This window comes from Passer domesticus, chromosome 1 (assembly GCF_036417665.1).
Source record: "Passer domesticus isolate bPasDom1 chromosome 1, bPasDom1.hap1, whole genome shotgun sequence".
Taxonomy (NCBI): domain Eukaryota; kingdom Metazoa; phylum Chordata; class Aves; order Passeriformes; family Passeridae; genus Passer; species Passer domesticus.
In genome coordinates, this window is record NC_087474.1 from 149,425,516 (window position 1) to 149,429,830 (window position 4,315).

The window sequence follows — 4,315 nt, forward strand, 5'->3', positions numbered from 1 at the left end:
TGGGGCATCATCCGGATGCAGGGGAATTTGGAAAAAGCAATCTTTGATGTCGATGACGGCCAATTGATGGTTTTGAGGGAGCATCGCCGGGGACGGCATCCCTGGTTGAAGAGACCCCATATCTTCAATGATGTTATTAATTTTGCGGAGATCGTGGAGGAGCCGCCACTTGTTCTTATTAGGTTTTTTGATGACAAAGACTGGGGAGTTCCACGGCGACGTGGACTCCACCAGATGGCCCTTCTGTACCTGCTCCTCCACGAGCTCCTGGAGCGCCTTAAGTTTTTGTTTAGAAAGCGGCCACTGCTCTACCCAGACGGGGACATCCGATTTCCAAACGAGTTTCTGGGTAGGGCGCCCCTCAGTGACCGCTGCCCGAAAAACCGGGGGAGCCGATGGCAGGTCAATTTTGGCTCCCCATTGGGCAAGGAGGTCTCTTCCCCACAGGGGTTCCGAATAGTCTAAAACAAACGGGCGAACAGAGGCCAATTGCCCGGCTAGCTCAGTCGGTAGAGCATGGGACTCTTAATCCCAGGGTCGTGGGTTCGAGCCCCACGTTGGGCGCCAAACTGCAGCAGTGCGTCAGCCTCAGCAGGAAACCCGGCTGGCCGAGGCCAGCGTCACCGGCAGCACGATGACGCCCCCTGTGTCCTCTAGAGGACTGGGGTGCGCCTAGGGCGTGGAGGCCCGGAGTGACGGGGGATTCCGGAGAACGATGAAGACTGCAGCCCGCAGGAATGAGAGGAGACGTTCTTTCGGGGTGACAAGGTCAGGTTTAATGCCAACAGAAGAACCGCCGAAAGACAAGTAAATGTGCCCGACAGCAGATTATAAAGGATACAAAGCGACCAATCAGGGGGTAGGGGGGGTGTAACCTGGCGATAACAGACAACCTGAACAACCATTTGTAACAAACTGAGGGAGGGGCCCCAATCCCCAATCCAATCACCCAGCAGGACTCTAAGAAAGTTCTGGAAGATGGGAGGGGTCCGCTGGATGACGGACAGGGAATTGGGGAGGAGCTTGACTAACCTGGGAGGATTAAGGGAGGAGTGAGGGAGATTGATGGACAGCAGATATCCTGGGACTAAACCAACCAAAGAGTGGGGGGAGAGCGAACAAATGCGATCCCACATTCACCTATAACTAAAATCAGATATATGGTTGCTGTCCATTTTCTTCATACACACCGTCCATAAATGAGTCATTTACATTCAGTTGTCACCATAGCCACTGGTGCAGAATTTCTTATGAATCTTGGATTTTAAATATCAGCATCAAGTCTGATCATTATATAATATGACACCCTTCATTATTGGTAATAATAGGCAACATGTTTGTCTAAGATTTGCTATCTCTTTTTCACACAAGCAAAGCCAAGATGTCTGCTGGTTGTTTGTTTGGCTTTCCTTTCATTTAATCACGGGAGATCAAGATAGCCGCTAGGCGCTTATGTGACATTAATGCAAGCAATCTCTCTACTCAAATTTCTGTAACTTACTTTGAACATAATTACGTACAAAAAATAAAACTCAACCCTAAATAAACCCAGAGAATCTGAAGTCAGCTGATTAGAGCACAGCTTTTCCTGTGGCTAAACTTTCTCTTCTGTTTCTCTGTGTGCTAGGGCGGGTGGTTTCACACTGATGTTGGGATGGGATGGGATGTTGCAGAGAGGAGCCAGCACCTGAAATCCTTCACCAGGAGGATAAGATGTTCAAATACAGAGTTTCCTCTTTCCATCTGCTTATTTCCTAATTTTTAACCTTTTTTTTCCCCCTTTTTTATTTTGCTCCTCATTTTAGTGCCATTTATGTAAGTTCTCTAATACATATTCTAGCTTTCTCTTTTTTTCACTGGTGTTTCTCCAGGTTACATCCACATTTCCTACATATAGTGTCATTTACATCTATTAGATACTATTTGCTATCTGTGTCACCCCCCTAACCAGTTTTGTCAGGCTCCAGGCCTGCAGTGTTTCCACTTTTCAAGATGACTCCATTTGTACCAAACCTGTACTTCTCTACACCTTGTGTCAGGGTCCTAAATACCTCATTCTGCTTAGAAAAACCTTTTTGTTACTGCTGGGTATATAGCCACCTATAAAAAAACCCATAGTTCTACCACCCAAATATAAATTAAATAATTTATAAATATAAATTTAAATTTATATTATATAAATATAAATAATATAAATTAAAGTTTTGAAAAGTGGCAAAATAGGCAAGTTGTCTTCAAAGTTGAATTAAGCCAATGAAAGCTATAGACAGGTCAGGTACCCTTTAAACATTTTCCCAAAAGATTTATACACCAAACATATTTGATAGATTAGTCAAGCATGAAACAGAGAGAGAGAAGACAGGGAAATGCTTACATATTCTCAGAAAAAAAAAGTATTTAAAATGACAAAGTCAACAGGAGGAGCAGTTTTCCTAGGAAAATTACTATTTTTATAGGAAATTTCATTTTCATCTACTGTTTTTAACATTCATGATGTTGACACTGAGCTGACTTTTAATTTATTAACTGAAAAGTCTTTCTTGCTAAGAACTCCAAAACCGGTTATTTCTTGTGAAAACCAGAGCCGTGTTAAGAAAAGTTAGAAAAAAAAGCCCCAGTCCTCCCAGCCAGCACTCAGGGTGAGCAGAATCCCAAGTCAATCTATGGCACCTGGCAGAACCTGCCACCTGCTTTAATGACAGCAAAGGATTCAGCACAGTCACGTGCAGTAAGCTTGGAGTTGTAAGACTCCTCAGAAAAGTGCCAAAGACACCTTACATGTTACATCCATGGGCAAATCACTGCTCTTCCATCAGACACAGCTGCAGGACAGCCCCTCTCCAGGAGCAGAACTCCTCTGACACCCAGTATCAAAATCTCTTGAAATTGAAAACAGAGATGAAAACCTGTAATATAAAACCATGCTGTAGAACCACACAGTGACTCAAAAATAATTTTGGAGCTGCAATGGAATATTACATTGCAAACCCAGCTGTTTACTGGCAGCTGTTGCAAAAAATATTTTCCTCCCATTTGCATCTCCCCCTGCCCCTGAATTTTATTTTATTTTTTTTTAACACTCAGAGAAGCAGAGAGTTTTCACACTGAACTGGCTTTGTTTATTAACTGCCCTGGAGACAACTTAAGTTTCTCACAGCCTGCCAGTGGGAACTAAAAAGAAATATTGCAGGGTAAATAATGAGACTAGGAGGACAACCATGCACTTTAGGAAACAGTTATGTTCATGGGTAAGTTTCTTTTAATTCCAAGGGAGGGGCAAATGCATGACAACAATAGAAGGAGAAAATAAGTATGCTAAAAAATTGAACACAACAGACTATTTCCATTCTGATATGGCGGGTAAAACCTTTACAAGCAAATGGTTTTGCTCCTATATCTCCTAAATTTTCTGACACTGTCAACCATCTTCATGTCAGTTTGAAAATCATTGCCACGGGATTGAGGCGTTCTGCCATTATGTCAAGGCAAAAAGTTTGGAAAGGTCAAAGCCAAAGGGGACACTTCTGTGGATTATGAGGTTAACCAGAATCATGGTATTAATGTGTCTATTAATCTATTTAAAAAAATCAGGGGATTTGGAAAATCCATCCATATTGCTTCATTACAGAAGATAATCTCCCTGGAGGACTATCTGGGATAGTTTTATATCATATTCTATGAACCATTGTAGATATTATTCTTTCAACACTTCAAGTTTTCTGTCACGTATTACTCATGAAAAAGAACTCCTCAGTCTGGATACACCCATGCAGACAAAGCAAACGTTTTCAAAATACTTCTCTAGAAATGAGGCCAGCTTGCCAACAAAAGTTCTTTATATTATTAGTCTGCTGTCCTTCAAATCAGGTGAACTACACCTGGAATATCTGTTGGGAATGGTCTCTGTTTCTTGCTAATTCCTGCCCACAAGAACCAGGTAAGTGTTGATGAGTGCAGGCCAAATCTGATCAAGCCAAACCTGTCCAAGTGCCAGGGATCTTTCCAACAGCTGCTCACTGGGCTGGCTCCAGTGCCAGCGCTCCCAACTGGGCACCATTTAATTCCTTAGCAGAAGAGATTGGTATAATACCATTGGTATAATACTATGATGAAACTGTGCAGTGGAAGAGATGTAGCATACCTGTCACACAATGGTGTGTGGCACAGCATGAGATGATGTACTCAAGCTCTGCAGCCATCCCCAAGCCCCTTCCTTTCCCTTTCAAAACTCTCAGGATACAGTTTTCCCCCATGTGTGTAAGCTCAAAGGAGGCATTACCCTCACTACAACCCCCAGACAGTGACAACTTTACTC

The 4,315-nt window shown here is 43.0% G+C and overlaps 1 non-coding gene across 1 annotated transcript; it reads left to right on the forward strand.

Moving 5' to 3' along the window:
* The first annotated feature begins 491 nt into the window (after positions 1 to 491).
* TRNAK-CUU (transfer RNA lysine (anticodon CUU)) lies at positions 492 to 564 on the forward strand. Its single transcript has one exon. It is a non-coding gene; the product is annotated as a tRNA-Lys (tRNA).
* The last annotated feature ends 3,751 nt before the right edge of the window (positions 565 to 4,315 follow it).